The sequence below is a fragment of the Rattus norvegicus genome, chromosome 5, assembly GCF_021556685.1.
Source record: "Rattus norvegicus strain SHRSP/BbbUtx chromosome 5, alternate assembly SHRSP_T2T, whole genome shotgun sequence".
In the NCBI taxonomy this organism is placed as follows: Eukaryota; Metazoa; Chordata; class Mammalia; order Rodentia; family Muridae; genus Rattus; species Rattus norvegicus.
In genome coordinates, this window is record NC_141538.1 from 108315819 (window position 1) to 108329153 (window position 13335).

The 13335-nt window shown below is 40.3% G+C and overlaps 1 protein-coding gene across 7 annotated transcripts in view; it reads left to right on the plus strand.

Annotated features, from left to right (window-relative positions):
* Positions 1-13335, plus strand: part of Focad (focadhesin) — a 330597-nt gene that overhangs the window by 114992 nt on the left and 202270 nt on the right.

Sequence of the window (13335 nt, forward strand, 5' to 3'; positions counted from 1 at the left end):
AAGAAAAACTTCACCTCTAATACAAACTCATGCATTCCTGGTTAGAAACGTTACTTGGTGTTCTTGGTGAAACATGTTGATGGTGGGAGGTTGCATGCTGGGAGTTTCTCATTCTCTCAGCTTGTCCTGCTCCCTGGTTTTATCTAGTAAGCTGTAGTGTATGCAAAGGCCCTCTTTTCTATCGTATGCAGATACTGTAAATCATCTCCTGTGCTTCTCTTCTAGTCTAGTTCTCTGTTTGACATTTTCTAGTGACCCTCCCTGTAGCTGGTGTTTTCCTCAGTGTTGACACTTTGTAGGACACTCTTAGAGTTGAAGCTCAGGTGGCATTCGGAGATCATGCAAAGGAGAATCCCTTGAAATAATACTGTGGTCTGTCTTGATCCGTATTCTCTTCTGACACAGTGTATATATGTGTCAGACACACACACACACACACACACACACACACACAGAGGCAGACAGACAGACATCTGTCTGTTATTTTTTATCCAATCAGTGCATTCCTTTGGTTTTAGGAGTTGTAGGGTAATTCTTGACTACCAGTAATAGTAAATCATCTTAAGTTGCCATTAACAGTTTTTAAGAGACTAGCATTTAGGTCAGTCTTGGCCCGAGTAGAATATTCAAGGTGCAGTTTTTTTTTTTTCCTTCCCATTGTGAATTATGTAGAAGACTTATAGAGACTTATTACTTCATCCTCAAAGTCCAAAAAGAATCAAGGAACAGAATATGCTTTGATCTTTCTTCTTGGTTCATGTGTCCATAATGTACAAAATATGATGATAAAATAATTTCTAGTTCTTATTCTAGGTAGAATGGAAGCGGGATGAACTTTCAGGATCACTGCCTCCAGAATTGTGAGGAGTAAAGTTAGGATATTTTACTCAGAATTAGTGTCACTGCAACAAATACTTGAAAAGAACATACGGGAGAAGAGATGATTTCAGAATTTCAGTCCATTGTTGGTTGGTTCTGTTTGATTTACATATGTGGCCATGTGGAAACATCATGGAAAAGCATGGTGGATAAAATTGCTTAGGTTGGGGCAGCTAGAAAGCAGAGAGAAACAAGAACAGGCCAGCGGTAAGATAGACTCTATAAAGGTATGTCACCAGTCCTAGAAATCCAAACCAGATTTCACCTCCAGATTTTCAACTACCTTCCAATAATGCTATCAATTCGTAAACCCATTAATAGATCAATATAGGAAGTAAAGTCCCCATGGTCCAGATACATTTCAGTGATTTGCTCTATCAATGGGAGCCAAGCTTTTAATACATGAATTATTTACTTTTACATTTTTATTAGCATGTATTAATTATACAAAGAACAGGTTTTATTATGGCATTTTATTGTGACATGCATGTATGCATTCGTGTGTGTGTGTGCGTGTGTGTGTGTGTGTGTGTGCGCGTGCGCGTGCGTGTATGTGTGTACCAATGAATTTAATTAAGGTTAAGGTTACTTACATGAGTGAATAAGGGTGAAGGGTTATTTATAGGATCGTGATTACCTTACTACTGAAGGAAATTGCTCTCTCATTAACTGCCTATAGATTCTCAGGGAGAGGTTTGTACTTTACAAACTGGCATGGCTTACACTGCCTTAGGGAGGGAGCAGGCCTTATGAGCCTGTGATGGTTTGTGCATTCTCAGCGTAGGAATGGCACCATTAGAAGGTGTGCCCCAGTTGGAGTAGCATGGCCTTGTTAGAGTAGGTGTGTCACTGTGGGTGTAGGCTTTAACACCATTGTTCTAATTGCCTGGAAGTCAGTCTTCTACTAGCAGCCTTCAGATGAAGATGTAGAACTCTCAGCTCTGCCTGCACCATGCCTGCCTAGATGCTGCCATATTCCCACCTTGATGATAATGGACTGAATCTCTGAACCTGTAAGCCAGCCTAAATTAAATATTGTCCTTATAAGGACTTGGTCATGGTGTCTGTTCACAGCATTAAAACCTTAACTAATATAGAGCCCTTGGCCCTCTATGTCACAGCATTGACAATTCCAATCTAATGCAGTTAATCACAGCTATTGAGAATTCAAGAGGGCCATAAGTATGCCTGGAAGAAAGAATTCTACAATATTGCATCCCATTCTCCTGCTCTTCTATTCTCTCTGTCCCCTCTTCTACTGTGTTTCCTGAGCCTCCGGGGGATGATTTAAGGCTGAGTGTTTAACAGTCACTTATTTTCAGCATGTTGACTATTTATGACTCTTTTCACTTACTACAGCTCACTGCAAAAGAAGCTTTTCTGGTGAAAGCTGACAGCAGTGCTAATCTGTGGGTATAAACAGAATGTTTAGCATGTCTGTTTAGGAAAACAGCAATAGCTTGCACATTACGTAAGAAGGCTCACGTCCATCTTAACCAAAGGCTTTTTGACAAGATTTATGGTACCAGACATGAACAGGCATCAGAACCAAACATAAAGTATTTGTTGCCCCCACAACACTCCCGCCACCATAGTACTGGTAGGCAAGGCTTCCCTTGTGGATTGGTCATGTGATACATAGGTCACAGCTGAGTAGGACTGATGCTGACAGTTCTTTCCCAGCAGGTGACACTCTGCCTTTTGGCACCATGGAGACCAACCAGTAGTGAAGATGCGTTTAGGTCAGTTCAGGCTAGATTCTCAGAATCTTGGAACCAAAGTGTAACATGAGTTTGGAGGATACCTTTTGTATCCAAACCATAACAGATGATTTCTTAAAGATAATTTCTTTGTAATAGACATGGAAGTCTGCTAAGAAGACAAAGTTGTTGAGCAAAATCTAGGGAATTACTAAACTTCTGAGAAGACACAGTGTGCTGGGATATCTCCTCCTCGTCCCTAGAAGTCAGATGCTTTGCTCAGCTCGGATTCCTCCGCGTTCTGGCTGACAGCCTGCAGCACCGAGTGTTTTGTGTGTGTGTGTGTGTGTGTGTGTGTGTGTGTGTGTGTGTGTGTGTGAGAAATGGCAATCATTAGAATGACCACCTGGGTTCATTTACTTGTTCATTAAGATTTCATTAAACAGTGCTATGTATTTAAGTCATGCTCTACATCCGTTGATTACTTCTTGGATAGTTTTGATGAAAATCAGAAAAATATCCTGTGTTCCTAATGCATGGTAGAGTGGAATACTTAAATATTGTTACTCAAATGGATGGCCAACCACAGACAATGCCATCTTAAGAACTCACAGCTAAGCATACGGGAGCAGACAGAAGTGGTACTGTAGAACTAGGAGACAGTGAATTCTTCTCTCTTTCTGTTTTCATTACAATGTGATCAATCTTGTTATTTTAATAGTCTTTAGCTACAGTTTAAGCAGCCAAAAAGAAAGGACTAAATATTTTGACTAAGCAAATTTAGTGTATTCATTTGCATTGAAATCGACTCTGCATGAAGTGATTTTTTTTTTTTTTTTTGGTTTATAAAACTATGTGACGCATATTTATATTTATATGTAATGGGAATTTGTCCCTGTAGGAGGACAGTTGGCTGAAGTTCATGGAAGAGCTAGTACTAAAGGAAGGCTTTAAACTCTTATCAGACTAAATAGACTGAGGAGGTACAGCCTTTTTAAGCCTGCCTTCTGCCCTTGCTTTTGGGGATTACCGAAGTGTGGTGACTAAAGTGTGGGGCTGCAGTGAGAGAAAACACTTTATACATTTAAAGACGTGAACTGCATTTGAAGTATATAGTGACATTCTTCTTACTGTTGTTCTAAGTGGAGATAATAGAGATTATTTCTAGGAGTAGTCATAAAAATATGGTAATTTATCAGAATCTATTGGTAGTTCTCCAGTGTGTCTTCTCCTTCTTAGTCTCTCCGTCTGACTTTGTGTTATCATGACCCTGAATGGCTTCAGGGACAGACTAAAGAAAAGACACAGAAAAAAACCTAGAATGAGGAGGTCTGAGCTCTCAGATGGAGAAGCCCCAGCATCCTGGAATGCATAGCATATTTATTGTATACAGTTGAATAGAGAGGTGGGATAATAGCCTGCAGATGACCAAGGAGGCAGGGTTATTATTACATACACCTAGCTGACTAAGGCGGTAGGATCGTTATACCTCACTGAACAAGGAGGTAGGTGTTGCTATAAAATTATTAAAAATGCTGTCTTTTATTCTGCTCTAGATTCGGCACCATAGTGCCCCAAGATATCTGGTAGATATCTTCATTTCAGTCAGCAAAGTGTCTTACCTGCTTTGCTCCATCCCATATCACACTGCTGATGGCTACTCTCTGAACCTGACAACAGTCTCTCATCTAGTTCTCAAGGCAGGCTGCCACCATGCCAGACACACACATCCCAATTCTGTGGTGGCCCAGTGTCTCCAGCCACCACACACTCTCCTGATTCAATTAAATTGACACATGAAAGAACACACAACACACTAACCTCTGATCCAATTGATAATATGTAATTGCCTACCTAGATAACATACAGTTTGTTCATCTAGATACACAAAATCCTATATACATCCATCCCTTAAGAATATTCATAACAACCTGTAGATAAATGTGCAGAGAGGAATCTTAACATCTGCCTCCATGTTCTCTCAGCTGCTCCTCTCTCCTCCCCAGTCTCCTCTCTAAAACTTTTCTCTCACCCACCCTTCTTTCTCATCCAGTGACAGGCCTTGTTCTATCTTGTACCTGCTTCACCTGCATAATGACATCATCCTACAGGTAGTTGAGCAAGGAGATAGCTTTAGCTAATCTTGATAGGAGCAGTTCTCTATAAGGGAACATTTTTTTGGGCTGTGATTATCCAGGGGGAGGGATGATATGGGAGAAAACTCTGGTGGACATTTTCTGCACTGTCAATAACTACACACAGACCAGAGGAAGGCTTTGCCATCCCTTCACACCTCACCTCAGGGAGAAGGCTTTGCCATTTCCCCACTGGTCTGAGGTTATGGTCAAGACACAACCATGTCTGTGTCAACAGTACACATTGACTCAGAATCGCATTACTTAGGGCATCTTCCACTTCCCTCATGATGAGGCATACATTTTCCTGTAGTTTTAAGGCAAGTAGGGTCTTAGAAGATGTTAAGTGGTATGAGAGAGTCCTGGCCTTGGGAATACTACTTAAAAGTTACCTGGATATATACTGCAATGTTAAAGAAACAAACAAACACCAACACAAAATAACCCGTAGAAAATATCAGCAATTGCTACTAATTCTTTCACTTTTCTCACGGAAGACTCAATTTACAGAAGATATAAACCCAGGTCAGGCAATGTCACTACTATTGAGGGCTGGAGAGGTGGCTCAGTTAAGAGTACTTTTTACTTTTGTAGAGGATCCAGGTTCAATTTCCAAAACCCACATAGTGACTTACAACCATTTGTAACTCCATTCCCAAGAGATCTCATACCTTCCTCTGATCTCTCTTGGCACCAGGTCTGCACATACTTATGTAAAGGCAAAACATTTATACACATACAGTAGAGGAATGGGGAAAAACATCCCCAGAATAATGACAAAAAGTTTATTATTTACATTTTTTGGTAGGCAATAGCATACAAGAATGATCATCCTGAATGAGTTTCCCTGAAAATCTTGAAAGATTTAACTCCATTGTTTTATTTTTACAGAGACGATTCCATGTCATATTTCTACATATAATATCTTTTTTAAAGGCAAAGTGTCCCTATGTAGCCAGGTTGACCTTAACTCATTATGTGTTCTAAATGGCCTCAGTCTCATAATCTTTATCTAACCTCTCAGAGTGCTGTGGCTATGGGAGTATACCACACTGTCTAGCATGTCCTTATTGATTAGTTCTAAGTAATAGTTCCTACTTTTCTTTTCTTTTTTTTTTTTTTTTTTTAATTTTCTTTTTTTCGGAGCTGGGGATTGAACCCAGGGCCTTGCGCTTGCTAGGCAAGCGCTCTACCGCTGAGCTAAATCCCCAACCCCCCTACTTTTCTTATAATGTGAGCAAAGTTATTACCCATGTATTTTCATGTATATCATGACAGTCCTGCAAGAGATGCCTAAATGACATTGCAAACACATGGCTTCCTGGCTTGTGTGAAACAATGCTTGTTTGACCATTGTTTCCCTTGCCTCAGGTTTGCTTAGCATCTGGCCACACTAAGTGGGAAGTGAGTAGGAGGAAATGTTCAACATAGATGCTGCAGAGTGTATTAAGGGATAGTGTGGGTCAGGCCTACACCAAGACTTTCTGAAGTTCAATTGAGGACTCTTCAGGACAGTCAAATTTGAACATTTAGGAAGTGTTGCCCACCTATGTACAGTGATTGTGGGCAAGTCAACAGTGTTACTCTGAGTCTAGTATAACTTCTCTAAGAAATTAACTTTTTTTTCAGAGCAAATGAGCAAATGCTGGCTGCCTTCTGGCTCTGTGTGAACCCATTAGTGAGTCTCTCTTACCTGCTCTGTGAACCTGGAGTTCATTCTTCGCATTAGTTCAGAACCTTTTCCCAGCACAGTCCATAGTGCAGATCCTGTCGCATTTCTCACTGTCGAAACATGACTTTTCCTTACTCTGCATGACTTTGCCTGTGCTTGTGGATTTTGTGTTTTGGTTCTTTGCCAATTGTGACTCTGGATTCCAGAGTTTCATTCATAGTTACTCTGACAGCTTCAGGTAAACTTTTCTTTGTATCTACCTCTAATGGTCCCTTTCCCCTTCCAGCCACCAGGGTGATACTTATCTCAACATGTGTCCGCAGCACTCCATAAGTGTGTACTTGCTATGTGTCAGTTAATGAGAAAACTTAATGTCTCGAGTAAACATTAGTCATCAAGGTCATCAGGTTCTGGGTAGAGTGAAGGTTTTTGATGTCTCCTTTTCAGGTATATTAATACTGTGTATAAGGAATATCAATTGCATTTTTTATTGATTATATTAAATTGAATATAAAGAGGAAAGGCTTTTAAATTAAAAAATTAACCAATATATACAGCAAACACTGTGCAAGTTAATGGGGTTTCTTATAGTATTTCAGTGTTCATTCTGGCTTTTGTTTCTTCTAGCATTTATTCTAGCTTTGAGAAATGCAGAGTGTTTCTACCTATAGTCACCCTGCTGTGCAGAACCTTCCAGAGTGGTTTTGTTGTTACTGTAGTTTAGCCAGCATTGATCTATGCCTCTTTCAGCTTTCTCTAGTAGCCTCTAGTGGTGTCTGTGAGCTTGTCCTTTTTAGATTCTACACATGGCTGAAATCAGGTGTCAAAAGACTCACACAGTGGACTGTAGGAAGTCACAGACTTCCTCCTTATGCTCTTAACTCATTGACCCAAGCAGTAGTCTCCTAAAGCTCCAAGTCCCAGCCACTTTCTCACCTTCTTGTTTTAAGGCGATGAAGGTCACGTTTGTGCATTTTCCTTGTCATTGTCACCTGCATTTTCTATCTCTGCGTTCCTTTTTTCCTGTTCAGGTTTTGGTTGTTAGGTCTTGTTAATGTTTGACTATTCTGTGATGTTTTCAGAGCCTTTTTTTTTCTTTCCATTTGTGAAAGTATGCATATATGCTTAGCCATTTGAAATCACTTAAGTGGCTAGGTTCATGGCCTTTCTGATCTTTCCAAAGTCATATATTATCAAATAGTAAAAGTCGACTTTCAGGGCAGAATCCTTGATAGTTCTACTCAGGGTCATAAGCTATGTTTTAACACAGAAAATGAATAGGAAATACGTGAGATTTAATGGTCTGTGAGTTAGAGCTGTGAGAAAGGGAGAAGATATATTCTGTAAAAGGGCGTGCACAAAGAGTCTCTGGCCACTCTGCACTCTGTTCTATTGTCATTGAGTTCTGTGAAATGCTACCCCCTGAAGTCAGTCATCGGTGTTCTTCGCGCCAGCAAAAGAAGCCTGCATGTACAGTACTTTGATTAAAGACCTTCAGAGATAAGAAATGCTGAACTATTTCCTGGTAGCTCTAACATCAACTAGGCCTTGAGAAAAACTGGGATAAGTTTATCTGCATGAGGCACTTAGACAAAAGGCAACACAGGCCAAAATACAATGGTCAGGGTATAGCAAATATATTATGTCAAAATGTATCTTTCTTCTTTAAATGCTTTGTGAAGGTATCTGTGGAATAGGATGCTTTAAACAGTTAGTCTGGCTTTTTAGCAGTGTGCATTAAGCTCAGGGTTTAAACCCAGGGAATCACTTTTGTGTCAGTTTCTTGCCTCAGCTTTAATACTATGTTGAATTACTGCTGATGCAGCTACAGATGAAGTTATCTAAAGCTTCCATTTAAGGCATGTTTGATTGTGATTTTTCTAACCCATAATAATTTTACTACTTTATGAATAATATACTAAAACAAAATCTTGGTGTTTCTGTGTCACTGACTCAGAACAGATATAGAATTTGATGAGGAGCAGCCTAATGCTCCATTCAGAACAAGGAAGCCTGCACACTTCCTTCTGGCTATGAGGTACCCTTTGTAGGCTTGTTCTCTGCTTAAAGCTCAAAAGGAAGAGATCAAGAGATCTTACCAAACCAAAGGCAGGATGCCAATTGCAGACTATTGCCTAAGCGCCAAAAGCTATTTTATGTATAGTTTCTCAGAATGTTCATAATTGAGAGAGGCATTTTCCTGCCTTCACTTGCTTCATAACTGTATTTCCACCCAGTGCAAACAAACTGACTTCAGAATGCTCAAATGTTACTTTATATTAACATTTCTGAAATATTTTACTAAATAAATTATTCTGTGTTTTACTTGTTTGGAAAGTAGTGTTTCGGAAACATTGAGAAAATTACATGTTTTTGTGGTTGACACATTGAAAAGGGTAGAGGTTTAGTTCGGGATCTTGAGATCCATGAAGGCATCTCTCTTCAGCATTCAGTCATCAAAACATCTGTACAACCTATGCTTTTATTGGGATGTGAATGCTACGGCAGTTGGAGATGTGGCCACATTGAGTAAGAGCACTTGCAGAAGACCCCGCTGTGTTGTAATGTAGAGAGGCTGTTGTGTGAGCCCAGATAAGGGCAACTAAGTCCCATGAGGGGCCAACTCAGACAGCTGGGAGTAGATAGTTCCTGATTAACTCTTGTTGGATAAATACAAGTTTAAAATGAAGTGGAAATATATCGCCTCATTTCATCTCATACGGGCTAGAAAGCATTTGTCTGTGACATAGGTTTATATTAGAGCAACGTCACTGAATAAACAGCAGAATGAATGCATTTCGGAGGTTCTTGATAACTTTGTCAATTGTAGTTTCACCAGTGACATCCCTCCTCAGTGTCTCTGATTTAATTTTCTTTTGGGGGAAGTCAAAGCCCATAGCACACAATCCCAGTTATATATTATGTCCTGTAGCTGTCAGTGAGATTATAGCTCTTGATTTGATAGTGGAGTTTAGCTCCAGAGTTCTCAAAAGCTGGGTGGGTGTTTTAGGACCTTCACCGGAAGTCTCATTTTTGCCCATGCCTGTTGGAACGCACTCGGCTTCTAGCCCATCAATGCCAGATTTGAGTGTTTTCTCATAGGCAGTATAGGCTCTTAAATGAGTTTTTCAGAAATGTTAATAGAAAATAACATTTGATCATCCTGAAGTCAGTTTGTTTGCACTGGGTGGACATACATAGTTATGGAGCAAGTAAAGGCAGAGAAATGGCTAAGAAGTGACTAGGGAGGGTCCTTTGGGCAGGCCCGTGGGGCATGGATTGGACTTCTGGAGACCATGAGTTCTGCTATCTCGATTGCTAACCCTTTTGTGTGAGTGAATTGCTTCTGCATTTAAGACAATTTATACATTTGACTGTCTCTGCAAAGAAAAATAAGCACATAAAAATGTTTATCCGAGTTTATCGTATTGCTGAATCAAGCAGTTGCCAAGATCTATGAGATTAATTAGTAAGGAGAAATTAGTGTTTTGAAGTAACCTATAGTTGTTTTCAATGTAAATTGTGTTGAAAGGCAATTTTTAGTAGAAAGAGTTTAAATTTAGAATTCATGAAAAGAATTCCTCAAGGAAAACCATGTTTTAAAGTTTTTGCTTCTCAGCATCCTTAGAAGGTTCCTCTGTTTTACTTTTTAATTGTTAGCAGGTATATATTGTATATATAATTTTATTCCCAAACCAATCAAGTATTTCCCAAAATTGTCATATTTATCCAGACTAATGGATGAAACATTGTGGGGTTCCTGGTCATTACATTTAGGCTAGGTTAGATTACACTGGCATCTTATTAGGTGAACTTTATTAGTTTAGAGTTCATGGTAATTTGATATAGGCTGAGTTAAAACATTAGCAGGTATTGATGCTACTGGTTTTAAGCTGTTTAAATTTGCTCACACTAATATGATGAGTGTGCTAATTTAAAATGACCAACTTATCTATTCATTAAGACCTATCACAGGGACTGGTGGTTGGTAACCCTTGGGTAATTGGTTTGGTACAGTAAAAATGCAAAATCAATCAACTTTTATTTCCTTAGGTCTTTTCAAATTCAGTCTTGCCTATCTTCATTATTTCTCATATTCTGAATTATTATTAATGATAATTATGCTGGTGGCATTTTACTGTTTATGTGTACTTAGCGGCAAATTATATTTAATGTTTAATGGTAGAGGTGCATCTTTATCTGTGTTCAGTGCAATTACCATGGAGTTACCTTTCAGCTTGAGGTACTGTGCATGCCTTGTTTTTATTAGGCCCCATGTTATTTATTAAGCGTTTTCAGGTCACTCATTTAATCACACAACATATGTTTATTGCAGCCCTCCTGTATGGTAGGTGCTGATAACACTGAGATGGAAGGATATTGTCTTCCGCTCAGGAATGATAGGGCCCAGTGGGTTGATAGAGGCATTAAGAATGACTGTCGATACAAGACAAGATACTTGCCACTGTGGAGGTAAATAAGCATCCTTGCAACACAGAGGAGAGGGCCGGTGTGTTTCTCCAAAGCAGGGGAATGAGGAAACATTTAGACAGAATGCAGACCATATGCAAAGGCACTGATAGGTAGCAGGTCACAGTGGGGACGAGAAGCCATTCTGAATTAAACTGGGTACGTGGGATGAGGGAAGTTGTTCCTGGAGTGGATATAGCTGTTGAGAAAAATGAGCTCCTGAAGCCATGCAGTTAGGCAGGATGAGGGGGAATTTCTAAACCACCAGGGCAAATCCGACTTGGGGTAGATGAAGTGTATAATAGGATTTTAAAAATAACAGTTTTGGTAGAGTCCCTGGCTTATATAAAAAAGTGAGGAAACAAGGAGAACCCATAGTATGGTAGGAACAATGCTAGGTGTCCAACAACTGTTGTTCATCTCAGCCTTTCCCTCAGCCTAGGAAATGAGAGGAGGATGGGCCTGGATGAGGGTTCTCAGAGAGTGACTGGGTCACATCCCAGCCTACTTGTCTCAAGTTTAGTGACTGGGACTTAAACCTGTCCCTGTCCTTCCCTGATCTCTCCTTCTAAGTCTACATCAGTGGGCCTCTCTCACTTTTGAGGGACATGAGTGATAGAGTGAATTAATAGTGATGCCCTTCAAAACCTAAAAGAGAGTGATGGCTGGAGGGTGTGTGTGTGTGTGTGTGTGTGTGTGTGTATGTGTGTGTGTGTGTGTGTGTGTGTGTGTGTGTGTGTGTTGCCTGGCTAGCAACATTGGTGGTGAGATATTGTAGTGTCAGCATCAACTTACGTGCACAGATTTTGTCAGTGCAAAACACGTGCTAGTACTTCTTATAATAAAATGTGGGCAAACTCAGGTTGGTGAAATTAAAGATCCAGTGGGATGAAGGTCTCTAGGGGAATATACAGGCCTCTGTTCACAGCAGCAAGGTTCCTAAGGGTTGTGGAATGGATAAGGCAGACACAGTTTCCCTGCACCAAGTCTAATGAAACCTTCATCCTGCAAGTTTGGCTGCTGGCCATGGAGCCGTAGGAGGATCCCTCTTGGGCTGTGAGATGTACAGACACCTTCACCATACTGACAATGTGCTGACCCTGTTTCCCAAAGGAGCCTGTCCAGATGCAGATATTAGAGGTTTCTGAGGGGCTGGGGCAGGGTGGTGGAGAGATGATGACCAGACCTATCAGCATCAATTAGAGGTTGTAAAGTTAAGGGAACTCTGGAGAATTCTGCCAGCTGTCACTGCAGCTCTTGCTGGGAATATGGGTTTAACCTTAGTAATCTCAGCAGCATGAGAGTGAGCATGTGGATATTCTTAGGTTTCAGCTTCTATGGGTCTTGAATGATGCTGGCACATTTATTGCAGTAGCAACTACCAGATGGCCGCTTCACACCTTTTCCTTTGATTTCTCTGTTTATATTTTGTGCTTTGTTGAAATTACAAACTCACTCTGGTTAACGCATCTCAGCTATGTACTGTTGTAATACTGATACACTGGTGTCATACCATGATGAATGAAGGTCATTCCAATGGTCATGTATGTTCTCTGTACCCCCTTTCTTTCTCTCTCCCTTTTGAGACATTAGAATGTCATTTTTAGCTTATGCAGAAAGAAGGAATCTCGCGTGCATTTCTGTTGCTTGGATCTCAGTGCATTTGGCAGCACTCATTGAGCAGTTGATGAGCTCCTGGTTGATTTTTGAAGTCACGGAGGGCACAGGCAATGGTCTGCAAAGTTACTGAAGAAAGCTCGGGAATCATTTTTAAAACCGTAGAAAAATGGAGAGCCACGCATGCATATGCTATGTTGTCTTAAATCAAACCCGGGGTAAAGCCGTGGTGACACATGCTGTTCGTGAAAGGCTTAATGCAGTCCTCCTAATCGGATGAATTGTCTTGTTGTGCAAAAACTGTTATTACACTGTGTGTGAAACCAACCATGCTGCAGGGGAAAAAATTAAATCGGCTGACTGAGAGGTCACTTGTGAATAGTAACACAAGATCTATTGCCGTTATTAGAGACTCTGGAGGACATTCACCCTTTTATGGTCTTTCAACTGCTGGAATGAAATATTTTAGTGGTAAATGACACCCTTCTGGGAAATCCCCCTGAAGATTCATTCTTTGCTGTTTGTGTTTAAAAAAAAAAAGAAGAAGAAGAAGAAAAAAAAAAAAACGGTGGGAGTGGGGAGCGCAGGAGGCCAATCACATTATTCCTTTCAGATCGCCTAGTAAACTTTCCTAATTTGATGTGGTGTGATAACAGTCGCTTTTAAATGTTTCTCATTAGACCGTTCTTAGTCAGTGTCCATTAGGGCCACGCTCCGTCTTTTGTAGCATGCCATGCACTTTCTATTTTCTTTTCTGGAGGGCGTGCATGGAAGCATAGGCTCAGACACCAGGCTGGCTGGGTTATGCACTTTAAGATACAATGAAGTGAAATGTCTTTCTGCTTATTCTATCTGCTTTCGT